This window comes from Tenrec ecaudatus, chromosome 1 (assembly GCF_050624435.1).
Source record: "Tenrec ecaudatus isolate mTenEca1 chromosome 1, mTenEca1.hap1, whole genome shotgun sequence".
NCBI classification, from domain to species: domain Eukaryota; kingdom Metazoa; phylum Chordata; class Mammalia; order Afrosoricida; family Tenrecidae; genus Tenrec; species Tenrec ecaudatus.
This window is the reverse complement of record NC_134530.1, coordinates 107,078,217-107,093,110: the sequence shown is the minus strand read 5'-3', so window position 1 is coordinate 107,093,110 and position 14,894 is coordinate 107,078,217. Positions and strand designations below refer to the sequence as shown.

General features: G+C 41.9%; 1 protein-coding gene across 1 annotated transcript in view; it reads right to left on the bottom strand.

The window, feature by feature from the left end:
• AK5 (adenylate kinase 5) overlaps positions 1-14,894 on the bottom strand; it is a 332,878-nt gene that overhangs the window by 122,458 nt on the left and 195,526 nt on the right. The window lies entirely within an intron of this gene.

Sequence of the window (14,894 nt, the reverse complement as noted above, 5' to 3'; positions counted from 1 at the left end):
AGCTGCAAATTGCTGTCTCCAAATTATGATCGGTGTTGTGCTATGCAATACGCTGCCTTGTGAATACAATCTAACATGTGTTTTGCCACATGTAATATTTCTTGATTTAGAAGCTGGATATCTGTGGAAGTCCCCTTAAGAAGACCCCAAGATGTAACACAATAAACTTCATGATTTGTTGTGGTCTGTGAATTGGTGATATAATTTTAATCTATTAGCCTATTTCCATCCCCCCAGTATCTCTGTCACATGTAAAGGACACAAAGGAAGCACTTCACAGGGTCCTTCCTCCTTGAGGACAGAAAGGAGAGAGAATTTCCTGGGGGAACACCTGTGCTAGTTAGGCGCTTTCACATAGATTCTCTCTTTTAATTCAGCTAGTTTGCAAATTATGTTTGTTTTTGCAGGTGAAGAAACTCAGGCTTAAAGAGGTTAAGTAACTGGCAACTTATAAATATGATACTGAATTTGAACCAGACCTGTCGATCTACACACTCATAATGGATGCACATAGGGGACGATAAGGACAAGATGACTTCATAGGTAGTGAAATGCAGAATTAAGTATGATCAAGTGCTAAGCCTTGCGATATTATCCCCAGGAGCTTCAGGGGCAGGAACGAAATTAATGTTTACTATAGTTGTTATCAGGGAAGATTTCAAGGCAGTGGAAAAGGTTTAAAATGATCGTTGCATGATTCTTGGCATCAATATTCTTTTTAATAAAGAACTCTATGATATAGAGTAATATTTGTTAAGAAATTTTATGCACGTCTAGTTCTTCTGAGCATTTGCCCCCTCTGTCTACTCCCCTCCCTATTCTGCTTAGAATCCTCCCTTGTTCTACCATCATTGAGCCAGTGTGCCTTTCTTGTTCTACCATCACTGAGCCACTGTGCAGTGAGCCTGCACCCATTCCTGGCAACCTCACGTATGTTACAGCAGAAGGAGTCCTGGTGGTGGAGTGTTTACGAGTTGGACTGTGCTCTTCATGGCTGTTAGTTCAAAACCACCAGCCACTCCTCATAAGAAAAAAGGGGCTTTCTACTCCCACCAACAGTCACAGTCTCAGAAACGCACAGGGCTGGGGGAGGGAGTCACTATGAATCTGCAGGGACTCAGTGGCAGGGAGCCAGTGCTCCGTAGGATTTTCAAGAGTTGTTTTTTCAGAAATAGACTGCCATGCCATTCTTCTGAGGCACTTCTTTGGGACCTCAACCATTCACCTTGCCATGAGTAGCTGAGCATGTTGGCAGTGTTTGTGGCACCTAGTGAATGCCTGGCCCCACCCAAGGACTATCATTGATACTCTGCTTTCTCTCTTTTTAAATTAATTGGCATATAATAAGAACATCATACAATTTAATCATTCAGTCATATTAAGAAGATTTGTGGAATCATCACCACAATCAATTTCAGAACATGTTCTTCTTGTACTTATTGTTGTTCGCTCCCCATTCTGCCCACCCTACCCTCCACCTCTCCTGCCAAGCCTCTAGGCAGTTATCAATCCAGTTACTCTCTCTCTAGATTTACCTAGTCTGGATTTCATATACAGAAACTATACAAAACACAAAGAACAATAGCAGAAACTCAATAACAATGAAAGAACCAAGAAAGCCTAAATCGAAAAGAAAGCATGAAATACTAAAAACTGAAAAGGACTTAAAATGGGTCAAAAGGGAGATGGAATGATAAGGTGCTACGTTTTAACCCAACTACACCAGAGTTTGCAGAAGGCTACGGATGATGGTGGAAGCCCACAATGCATCTGTAGGGTTCTCACCTGGTTTAAGCTTCTCTGGCATTCCCTCGGTTTTCTCTCTGTAGCAAGTGTTTGGAAAAGCTGCATCACTAAGGGAACTGAATCCACCCGTTTCCGGGTGCCCCACTGAAGGCTGCACAACACTCTATCTAAGGGCCTCAAAGAGAGTGTGGTGCCCAATAAACACTGGCTAAATTAAAGATTGGGAAAAAAATAAATTTCCAGTCACCAACCTCAACTGGCTCTCAGATTACTTGACAATAATACTATATTTCCTTAGCTCGTTCTTCCCTGGATTTCACAAAATTCAATTATTCACTCACTCTCTTCAAACTTCAGACTCGACAGATGGCATTGCCTCTCGAAGACATCTGGCAGGAACTCATTGATTTCCCACCATTAAGCACACAGGCTTCCCCTCCCCAACTCCACCCTATCTTCGGTCCTCCTGTTACCTACAGATAGGTCCTATGGAGTCCTGTCAGTTCTAATACAGTCTCTCCAATTGTTCACTAGAATCCAACCTTACTGCCTTCTGAGAGCCTTTCTGCTCCTGCACTCTCCTTCTCCCTAAAAAGGGGGCCCTTCCTGTATATCTTCAACATGCTTAACTGTCTTCCAGTAAAAACAAATATGATAACCACCTCCAACAGGTCTTTGTAAGGTTATCAATTTCCTCTACGTTTCTATATAGTTCTCAGTTGCTGTTGAGTCATTTACAGTGATGGTGATCTTGGGGTAAGGGTCAAAAATGCTTGCCCTTATCAGCTTCATGGTCATGGGCATGTCTGAGTCCAGGGCTATGGCCATTGTTTAGAGCCTTCCATTCTAGGGGCCTCATCTTCCAGCACTACATCCAACTATATCCCTAGGTGCCTCTTATTCTCATAGACTTTTATGTTTTAAAGCAGTTTTAGATTTATAGAAAACTTGTCAGAAAGTAGTGTCCATATATCCCCTCTGGCCTGCAAATCATTTCTCCTGTGAACATCTTGCATTCCTGTGATAACACTCATTGCATGTGATAAGCCAATGTTTATGTATTATTTTCAACAGATGTACATCCAAAGGGTTTTCTTTTTTTTTAAAACAATTTATTATGGGCTCATACAACTCTTATCACAATCCATACATATAGATACATCAATTGTATAAAGCACATCTGTACATTCTTTGCCCTAATCATTTTTTTCTCCTCTTTTCTTTTTTTACATTTTATTAGGGACTCATACAACTCTTATCACAATCCATACATATACATACAGCAATTGTATAAAGCACATCCATACATTCCCTGCCCCAATCATTCTCAAAGCATTTGCTCTCCACTTAAGCCCTTTGCATCAGGTCCTCTTTTTTTCCCCCTCCCTCCCCTCTCCCCCCTCCCTCATGTGCCCTTGGTAATTTATACATCGTTATTTTGTCATATCTTGCCCTATCCGGAGTCTCCCCTCCCCCCCTTCTCTGCTGTCCCTCTCCCAGAGAAGAGGTAACATGTGGATCCTTGTAATCAGTTCCCCCTTTCCAACCCACTCACCCTCCATTCTCCCAGCATCGCCCCTCACACCCTTGGTCCTGAAGGTATCATCCACCCTGGATTCCCTCATATGTACCAGTGTACAGCCTCATATGTACCAGTGTACAGCCTCTGTCCTATCCAGCCCTGCAAGGTAGAATTCGGATCATGGTAGTTGGGGGGAGGAAGCATCCAGGATCTAGGGGAAAGCTGTGTTCTTCATCGGTACTACCTCACACCCTAATTAACCCCTCTCCTCTCCTAAACCCCTCTATGAGGGGATCTCCATTGGCCGACACTTGGGCCTTGGGTCTCCACTCTGCACTTCCCCCTTCATTTAATATGGTATATATATAAATATATATATACACATATACATATACACATACATACACACACACATATCTTTTTTTTTTGCATGATGCCTTATACCTGGTCCCTTGGGCACCTCGTGATCGCACTGGCCGGTGTGCTTCTTCCATGTGGGCTTATTTGCTTCTGAGCTAGATGGCCGCTTGTTCACCTTCAAGCCTTTAAGACCCCAGACACTATCTCTTTTGATAGCCGGGCACCATCAGCTTTCTTCACCACATTTGCTTATGCACCCATTTGTCTTCAGCGATCCTATCATGGAGGTGTGCAGTCAATGATATGATTTTTTGTTCTTTGATGCCTGGTAACTGATCCCTTCGGGACCACTTGATCACACAGGCTGGTGTGTTCTTCCATGTGGGCTTTGTTGCTTCTGAGCTAGATGGCCGCTTGTTTATCTTCAAGCCTTTAAGACCCCAGTCACTATCTCTTTTGATAGCTGGGCACAATCAGCTTTCTTCACCACATTTACTTGTTCACCCCCTTTGGCTCCAGCAGTTGTGTCGGAAGAGTGAGCATCATAGAGTTCCAATTTAATAAAAGAAAGTATGCATGCATTGAGGGAGTGTTTGAGTAGAGGCCCAAGGTCCTTCCACCACCTTAATACTTAACCTATAAATATAGACACATAGGTCTATTTCCCCATCCTCCTATATATATTTGCATGTACATGTCTTTGTCTAGACCTCCATAAATGCCCAAAGGGTTTTCATTGACAAATTTTTGGAAGTAGATCATCAAGCTCTTCCTAGACTGTTGCCAGCTGAAGCTCTGCTGAAACCCGTCCATGCTGGGTGACTCTACTGGCATTTGAACTGTCACCAGCACAGCTTCCAGCATCAATGCAATACCAGCCACTTTCCAGTTCCCTCTTTATCCTATTAGCAAGCGGCGACATGCTCTCCTTTCAATGACTGGCTTCTTTGGCTTTGGGGATACTATATGCTACTGATTTTCTTCTTATCTACCAGTTTCTTCTACTTAAAAAAAAAGCCACCTTCCTATACTCACCCTTGTCTTTCTTCAAGACTCAGCCATTGATTCTCCTCTTGAGTCTACTACCTTTCTCTAAGTATCTCCTCAGCATTCATGGCTTTTAGTCCTACCTCCATTCAGAAAGCTCATAAGTTATATCTCTAGCCCACCTGCATATTTAACTCCTTGCTTAAGTTTGCTATTTGGGTTGTAAAGTCACTTTGAGCTCAGAATATCTAAAGTTATACTTCTGCCCTGCCTTACAGAGTTCGTCTTTTTTAGTGTTCTTTCTCATTGAATGCCACCACCATTCACCAGCTGGACAAGTTAAAAACCCAGGAGTCATCTTCAACACTGCCCTTCCCTTTGGATTTTACATCAAGTATAATTTGAAATTATGTTTATTTTATCTCACAAGTAATATATGCCCCTTTCTCCCTCTCTCTTCCATCATTTCAGTGTAAGGTACCATCCTCTCTCTTTTGGATCAACAACCCAGCTTCCTCACTTGTCATCCTAGATCCATTCTTGCCTTCCTCTACTGTGTTCTCAACATTTTGTTTGAGAATTATCTTTTATAAAACATAAATACAATTATAATTACGTCAACACTCCTCCTTCTCAACAAAAATTCATCAAAGCTGTCTCTTACTCTCGGGATTAAGTCAAAACACTAAACTCATCTGTAAAACTCTACTCTTAAAGTAACTATAATTTATAAATTATCAAGGTTTCACGAGGGAGAGAGGAGCGGGGAGTGAGGAGAAAAATGAGGAGCTGATACTAAGGGCTCAAGTAGACAGAAAATGTTTTGAGAATGATGATGGCAACACATGTACAAATGTGCTTGACACAATGTATGAATGTGTGGTTTGTGATAAGAGTTGTACGAGTTCCCCATAAAACGATTTAAAAAAAAAGAAAAAAAAACCCAAACATAAAGTTCTTCTCACAGCAAGTAATGAAGATTACTCATCACGTAGGCTACACTGGCCTTCTTTCAAATGAAATGCTTCTGATCAGTTTCTCATGCAATTTCATCTTTCTGAGTATTCCCTGGTGCTCAAGCCTTTGCTGTTTTCACACCTCCACACATACATGGCTCCTACTCACATTAATTGGCATATAAATCACATATCATACAATCCAAGAGTTCAATCCTATAAAGAAGAATTGCACAATAACTACCATAATCGATTTTAGAACATTTTCTTCTTTCTTGTACTCATTGTTATTAACTCCCCATTTTCTCCAAATTTGCTTGCAACACCCCCAAGAAACTATTAATCCAGTGACTGTCTCTATAGATTTATTTCCCTCCCTCGTGTTTATTATCTCATCTCAAACATCACTTGTATAAAAGAAATCTACCCACAACCCTTACCGTATGACACACAGCACTTTATACCTGTTCTTCCAAGCCCTTGCCACAGGCTTAATCTTATAGTTATGTATGTGACTATTTCTATATGCTCCATAATGGCAGCAACAAGTGTCTTTAAAAAATTACTGGCATATAATTCACATATGTGATTCAATGGTTTAACTATATTGAAGAGTTGTGAAATAATTACCATAATCAATTTTAGAACATTTTCTTCATTATTATATGCATTATTATTAACTCTCCGTTATCCCCAAAATCCCCCTGCCATAATCCGAATGGAATATTAATCAAGTTGCTGACTCTTTGAGAACCTATCCTAGATTTTATGTAACAGGCATACAAAAAAAACCCCCCAAACAATGCAACAATGACAATAAAACACAGAATGACAAAAGAAAGCAGAAGATAGTAGAAATAGAACATGCTTTAAAAATGGATCACAAAGGAAAACAAATGATAGTATGTTCAATTTTCGCCCAACTATATCTACAGTACTTCATTTCTCCTTGCACTCTGTCTGAGGGCAAGACTACTCACCTCCCTAGTCAAAGGTTTGAAGGAGTTCAAAGGAGGGTTAATAAGAGTGAGACTGCAAATTAATTTTGGGCTTTCACTGTCATCCATAGCCTTCTGGAAACAGGGTATTCAGAATTTTAGCTCTAATACCATTCTTTCCTCTGATCTTATATTTCATTATTTACAGTCCTTGTATCATACAGGCTGATGTGCGCCTTCCATGTGAACTTAGCCGAAGAGTATCTTCTTTGGTTTATAATTTTATCCCAGCATTTCATATAGAGTCTGGTACGTAAAATATTCTCAATACTAAAAAACAGATCGGCAAATTAATAAATTCAAAGGTATGGACGTGATGCAGCAGTTACTTACTGAGGAAAGAGGCTCTAAGATGGAACTTGGGAGGATAGGGATTAGTCGGAGGAAGAAAAACTTGTTAGAGAGAGGGGACCAAGAATTAATGGTTATAAACTTGGCATAAATCAAGAAAATTAAGGATTTTGGTGGTTATCAATGTCTTTGTCCGAGGTATGGTAAGGACCTGGGACCACGGAAATATTCTCCTTATCAGGCAACAATAGCTCACTTTTAAAGGTTTTTTATGGGGATCTCACTGTCATTGAGTTAATTCTGACAATAGTGACCATAAGCAACAGAGTAGAACTGCCCCTTTGCGTTTCCAAGTCTGTACATCTTCACAGGAGCAGAAAGCCCATCTTTCTCCTGCAGAGTGGCTGGTGGATTCAAACTACTGACCTTGCAGTTAGTTGGCAGTCCATAAGTAATCCACTAGGCCACTACGTCTCTTCTTTAAGGGTCTAGGGTAGGCTTGTGTCACTGTCTAAGGTTGGAGGGAACATAAGCATGTAGAAGCAGGGGCGTGAACTTCTTTTTACCAGGTTTAGTGCTGAAGGGCAGGGGAATGGAGAGCCAATCCTCAGGTCAAGTTGACCGGATCTCTTTGTGACACAGCACCCTGTTGACTACCTCTTCTTTCTTCAGCGTGCAGGCCAACATGGCAGGGACAGAAAGAAGCCTTGAGGAAGAGGGCACGACCAGTTCATGGAGCAAGGCCTGTTAATATCAATGGATGGACGGAAGGAGGTTAGATGGGAGAGAGGATGCACACTTCCTCCTCTGTAGCTAGTGAATGGATGCAGGGACAGACAGGCTTGGGGTAGGGGGAAGGGAAGTCATGGGAACTCAGTCTGTACCAGGAAACTTCACTGCTAGAGAACGATCTAAATAGAGTGTAATGAAAGCAAGTTAAGTGTAATTTAGAAGAAAAACCAACAAAATGTTATTGGGTTGTTTCATTGTCAGTAATTGGGTGAAGGAAGCTGGAGGAAATGATCCCAGATGACGTGTACATTGAGCACCCCACACTTTCAATGCAGACACTGTAGAAGGACCAGACCTTTAGGTATGTTTTCCATCAAGTGCAAGATCCACCTTTTCATTTTAGGAAAGAAACAAGTTCATGGGAGAACAGATATTATCTGCCACTGATTTCCTATGTTATCCCTAGGGGCTAGGATAGTGCCCAAGAACAGGTGCTCAATCTACATAGGATGAGTAAAAGAATGAAGGATGGCTTCCTTAGAAATACCCTTGACAACTCCCTCCCCCCCCCCACACACTCACAGCCAAACCTCGAGTTCACTCGTCACTGTCTGGTATGAACTCCATCAGGAGGGCTCTGTAACCTCTCCACTCACGGTTATTTTATGCCGGAAGCTAGTACAAAGCCTGGCACTCAGTAAGGGCCAGTGCTCACTTGCTGAATGCATGCCTGCACCTGACCTTCGGAGTAGAGAGCACTGCTAGCCTCTGTCCTCTTTGTCGGCTAGTGGGTTTTAAATTTACCTAGTGGGTTTTAAATTTCGTGATACGATGGCGGTGAGTTTGGTTTTATAGGGAAGAGTCACTAATGTTACCCAGGGAGCAATTATTTGATCCCCTGGGGTAGAAGATGCCGCAGAAGGTGGCTTTGGGATTTGAGAGGTGTTCATGGTGAGCTAGAAGGCACTGAGACGAGCAACAGTAAGCACCGGTGCTCTGACACCACTTTGAGACTCAGCGTTTGGGCTCAGCAGCTGAGATGCTCTGCTGAAACGATTAGCATTCACTGAGCTGAAGAAGTGGCAGCCTCTGTCAGCGCAGAATGGCTCCAGCTCCTGGCACGCTCAGTCTGAGTAAGGTGTGGGCACAGGAGGAAGGGGCCGCCCATCTATAGAGCATTTCTTCCATACCTAGTGCCTTATACTCGCGACCTCTCATAGTTACCACAAATATTTGTGGGGTTAGCACTATCTATGGGGTTATCAATATTTGTGATGTTATCAATATTTGTGGAGTGATAACCCTCATTTTCTAGAAGCGGAAAAAACTGGGACTCAAAGAGCTTAAAGTGATCAAAAATCAAACAGTGAGTAGAAGAACTATAGTTCACTTTATTACCTTTTAAAACAAATGAATATTCATTGAGCAGGGGTTCCGTGCCAGGCTGTGTAGCAGGCACTGAAGGTGCATACGCTAGAGCACAATCACTGCAATGCAAACGGATATTCAATATATTTGCAATGGCCTCCTGAGGAAATGGGCCCAACATGTAACAAGAGAAAGCTGTTATCAAGGAGATTCTTGGTTCTGATGGAGCAAGTCTAAGTGTGACGTGGAGCCGGGGCGGCGGGGTGTGGGAAGCTTCCGTACAGAGGAAAGAAATTGTGCAGAGTATAACCCACCCGATGACTGCAAACGACTTGGTGTGCCTGGAGTCTATGGTGTGTTTTGCAGGACCCTGGAGAAGAACACAGGGCTTCACGAGGAGCCCTCATGGCAGAGCGGGGAAAGTGTTGGTTCAAATCCACCTGCTCCTCTGAGAAAGACTAGACTGTTCCCCTAAAGATGTACAATTTTGGAAACACTGGAAAACATGCTCTGTCCTATAGGTACACCATGAGTGGAATAATTTGATGAAGGGCTTCAGTCTCATTGGAAGGTTCTGATATGTGTTTTATGCTAAGAGGTTCTGATTTAATTCAGAAATCAATGTGCAGCCACTGAAGAGATTTTAGCAGTGGAGAGCCATGAGAGGATTAGCTTTTTTGAAAGATCATTTCAATGGATAAGGAGTTTGAAACAAGGAGACTGACTGAAAGAAAGCTGTCTCATTTTTTTCTTCTGGGAGGAAGACTAAAGGTGTGAACCAAAGTAGCGACAGTGGAGAGGAGAGGATTATATGTCAGACTGACCAGTGTCCTGACCAGACTGCTGGAGGGAGGGAAAAGAAGTGGCGCTAGAAAGACATCCTTGATTTCTGTCTTCTTTCTGGCTTGGGCAGCTGGAGGAATGGTAGCATCGCTGACAGAAATAGGGAAAGCAGAAGGAAGAACAGATTTTGTGGGGGAAGATGGTGAGCGCAGTCTGGACGTGTTGAATTTGAGCTCCACGTGGGAAATGCAGCTAGTGCTAGCTAGTGGGCTCGTCAGGCGCTCTGAGCAAAGCTTTGATCATGACTGTGAGAAAGGCTGGAGTAGTAAGGAGAGTGGTGCTGTATAGCCAGGATCCTAGGATGGAAACAAACACCAAACTCCTGCTATCGAGCCACTTCTGACTCATTGTGACCCTGCTGGACAGAGGAGAACTGTTAGCCCTTTACAGGAGTAGTTCGCCTCGAAACAATGACCAATGAGATGAACTTGGTGAGGACATCGAGGATGAGGGACTCCAAAGGTACAAGGAGCATTGGGAAAGACCACACCTGGAGGAAGGAGGTGCGGCAAATGGTTAAGACCAGAAGCTTCGTGGCCTAGCCGGACTCGGTGGCTCTGTGTGCACCAAACCGCTCTCCCCTCCCTAGGCACGTATGTTAGCTCCACTTTCCAGCCTGCCTGCTACAGCCATGACACTAAGTGCAGCCACACGATTAGGGTCATTAATCGAATGTGAGAGGGAAGAATGGAATCCAGGTCAGAGAAACCCCTCAGGAACAGAAATGGGAGTAGCGATACCAGAAGGGTAAGGGGAAGATGCGGGGAGGTGGAGAGGAAAGGGAAACCCATCTCAATGATCAATGCATAACCTCTGACCCCAATACCCGGGGGATGAACAACAGAAACGTGGCTGAAGGGAGACAGCAGTCAGTGTAAATAGAAAACAATGATAATTTATAATTTATCAAGGGGTCATGAGGGTGGGAGGGAAACAAGAGGAGCTGACACCAAGGGCTCAAATAGAAAGTAAATGTTTAGAAAATGATGGCAACATACGTACAAATATACTTGATACAACTGATGTATGGAATGTATAAGAGCCCCCAATAAAATGATTAAACAAACAAACAAAAAGAATAGCTGAGCCTTCGTATGCTTTTGTAACATGTGCACGTGAGCCATGGCCTCCAGAAGGAGACCAATCAGACTTTGCGTCGTGTCTGCTGCCGCAGCACCGACTCACGTATCATTCCCAGTTCCTGTTGGTGAAGGGTTTGAATACTGACTCTCCCTCTTGGCAGCTGTGTGACCTTGAATAAAATGCTTAATATTTCGGTGTCTTGGTTTCCTCATAAGTAAAACAAGGACAATAATAATGTCTGTATGGTTGTGTAAAGATAAAGTGAGGTAATAGGTGTAGAGCTCTTAGAACAGTGTTGACTACGCCAGGACTGTCACTCATGGAGAGGAGCAGGCTGAGAACGGAGGAGAGGTTCATGGCAGGAGCTAGCACACAACAGCCACAGATCAAACTCGGCACCTCAAGTCAACTCCAACTCCTGGCAACGCTACAGGACAGGCTAGAACTGCCTCTGTGCATTTAAGCCTCATCTTTTTTTCAAAGAGCGGCTGGTGGTTTCGAGTTGCTGCCCTTGCGGATAGCAACCCAATGTATAATCACCATGATGCTATGGCTCCTGAAGGCTATACCACTGCCTATTTTTTGTATAGGTTTCCAGTTGAAAATAAATTTACACTTGAAAATCTGGGGGACAATCATATCTAAATGATATGAAATTTACATTGCAGGATCCATAAATACAATTTTACCAGGTCACCCATTGAAGCAGTTGTTGCTTCTATCAAGCCAGCTGCTTCAGTGATGACGCATTCTGTAAGTCCACGGATGGTAGTTTGTATGAAAGTAGAACTGTGCTTTCTGAAGTTTTTAAAGATGAGACCTTTTGGAATCAAATCATCAAATTTTACTTCCATGGGTCTTCTGGGTGGATTTGAACTGCCAACCTTACAGTTAACAACCAAGCATATTACACACGTGGGCTACCAACTAAAGTAAACCAAATGAACCAAACAACAACAACAAAAAAACCAAACTCACTGCCATCGAGCTAATTCCAACGTACAGCAACCGGTTCGGTCAGGGTAGGCAGGCCCCTGTGGGTTAAGAGAGTTGGAAACCTGGTCTTTCTCCCATGGAGTAGCTGGTGCTAGCAGTCCAATGACGAGCCAGGCCACCACCAGCGCTCCTTGGGCTACCAGAGCCTCCTTACTCGGAGGCATGTTCCCTTGTTCATATGCGTACGTTTTGTATGGCTGCTTTTGTTCCATCATGACAGAGATAACCAGCAGCAATAAACACATATGGTCAGTAAAGGCTCGTGTCTTTATTAGCTGGCCCTTTACAGAACAAGCTTGATGGCCTCTAACTGCAATGTGCTAACTGCAGCAACAGGTTAAAGAAAAAAAACGAAGAACCCCAAAATGTGAACTAGAGTTGGCCATAGATTAGTAATGACCTTGGTAATGATTTTATTGGAATGATAGAAGTAGGAGGGGACTTTGGGAAGTCATTTCATTTCTAGTAGTCATAGTTTTCTCAGCCTGCAAATCAGAGATGAATGGAGCTACTTCCTTGAGTTTTTGTAAGGATTAGTGTTAATTCATGTAAACCATGAAACCCAGTGTCTGGCGTATAGTAGATGTTTTATAAGTGGAAGCTGTTGCTTCATTTCATTTCATTTGCTGCTGTGCTGTCATTCCTTTATAGGTAAGCCATTCCTTTATAGGTAAGCCGTCTCTAAGATTTTATTTTTGTCTTGCCTGCTTTGATGTTTTACCTTCTTTAGTATGTCTTTGTTCATATGTTACTTCTTTATTGAGGCCTATCCTGACTGTACTATTTATATTTAACCTGTTCTCCACTCTAGCATTTCTAAGTCTGTTATCTTTTCTATCCTAATAGTGCTTTTCACATCTGACATTCTGAGAATTTGCTACTTTGTTGTGTTGATTGCTTATGTATGCTTTCACCAAGGAGCCCTGGTGATATCATGAGTTACAGGTTGGGCTGCTAACCAAAAGTTCACTAGTTCAAACAAGCAGCTGCTCTATAGGGAAAAGGAGGAAGCTTTCTGCTCCCATAAACATGTATAGAAATCCAGAGGAGCAGTTCGACTCCGTCCTGCAGGGACACTGTGAATCGGAATCCACTTGCTGCCAGTGAGCGTTTGGATACGTCTCCACCACTAAATGCAAAGCGCCGAGAGCACCCAGCGTGGTCACTTCCACACAACTATGTTTTCCATGTGTCTACTGCTTACTGGCACATGGTAGGAGCTCAACTAATATCTTCTGAATGATTACATGGAAAAGAATCTGTGCGAATTTTATCCTGCTCAGTCCTGGGTGTACTCTATTAATTTAGGGCACATTTTTTATCATCTCTGTAAAGTTCTCAACCATTATTTGTTCCATATATCTTCTGTTGCAGTCTCCATTTTATCCTTCTAAAATTCCTTTTACAATATGTAAAAGGTCACACATTCTATCCTCAACATTACCCAAATTGTCTCTCTCTTTTGGTATCTGCTCAGCTCTTGTTTTATTTCAGAGCAACTTTCTTTCTACTTTATCAGCACGTCTCTTTAAGCTGCGTCGAGTCCACTAGTTAACCTGTTAACTGAATATTTATTTCAACAACAATTTTTCTTTTGCACCTAAAATTTCTATTTCTTTCCTTTTCCTTTCTTCCTCTTAAGTTTCCATCTTTTCTCTCCTTGTTTCATGGCTTTTAAACTTCGTTTTCTCTCTTTGAATATTTAAACATTCCTATTTTAAGTATATTTTAGGTTTTTTGGTTATCATTGAGTTTGGGATGCTAAATTTTCCATTTGTTTAATCAATTTGCTTTGTATTATAGTTAATTTTTGTGCTGAGTTTGTAATTTTGGATTATGAGATCACCTTCAATAGTGGTTGTTTAACATGTGCTCTTGTCGCAGACTTTATAGTTAGCAACTGAAAAGACACCAAAAATCTATCACCAAGTGGTTGGCCTATGGAGACTAGGATGGGCGGTAGTCTAAAGTGGGAGTCAGGGAATGCACTATAAACCCATATCCTCACACTGACCTTATTTACTTAACCTGGAAATGTTAAGACTTAGTTCCCTTATCTATAAACTATATAGATAACTAAAAGGTAGGGGTTCAAACCCACCCAGCATCCCCGCAGGAAAAAGGCCTAAGGACCTGCTTTCATGAAGACGGTAGCCAAGAAAATCCATGGGTCACTTCTACTTTGTCACATGAGTCTCTATGAGTCAAAAGAAACTTGATGACACACAAATAAACTTCCTTTCTATTCAGAGATGTAAAGAGTTAGTGAGAACATGAGCATAAGGCATCCAGCCCAATGTTTAGCATGTATTAAGTGCTTGATAAATAATGAAAATTATTATAAAGATTCTATTCCTAGGATCCCTGGTAGTGTAGTGGGTAGGTTATTAACTATAAGGTCAGCAGTTAGAAACCACCAAGCACTCTCTGGAGAAAGATGGGGCTTTGTACCCCCACAAAGATGCACAGACTTAGGAACTCACAGGGACAGCTCTACTCTATCTTACAGGGTTGCTATGAGTCAGAATTAACTTGATGGCAGTGAATTATTTCAATTTTAAAAATGATATCTTTTGTCACTGTCTTCTCCATATGTGATATGAAGAAATAAACTCATGCTTAAGAATTTAGCATTGAAATAGCCAGCCAGTACATTTGGGCCCTGATCATATCTGTTTGTTTTATTTGTGACATATATTTGCTAAAGACAGAAAACAAACAAACAAAAATTAACCTCACACCACAAGAACGTTTTCCTGGCTTTCAGCCATTGCTGAGGAACACAGGCTAGAAATAAAAAAGGCTTCCAAATAGCATCCTATTAAAATAATAAAGACTAATCCGAGAGTTGAATCATTTACCAACTATTCTGAATCATTAAAATATAGCACTGAGCCGAGTTCTTTTGATGAAAGGAAAATGACTCAGATATATTTCTTTGGTCTTCTTCAAAGAGAAGATAAATTTAATCTCTTGACCATAATTTCCTTGCTAGGTAGTCCTTTCCAAAGG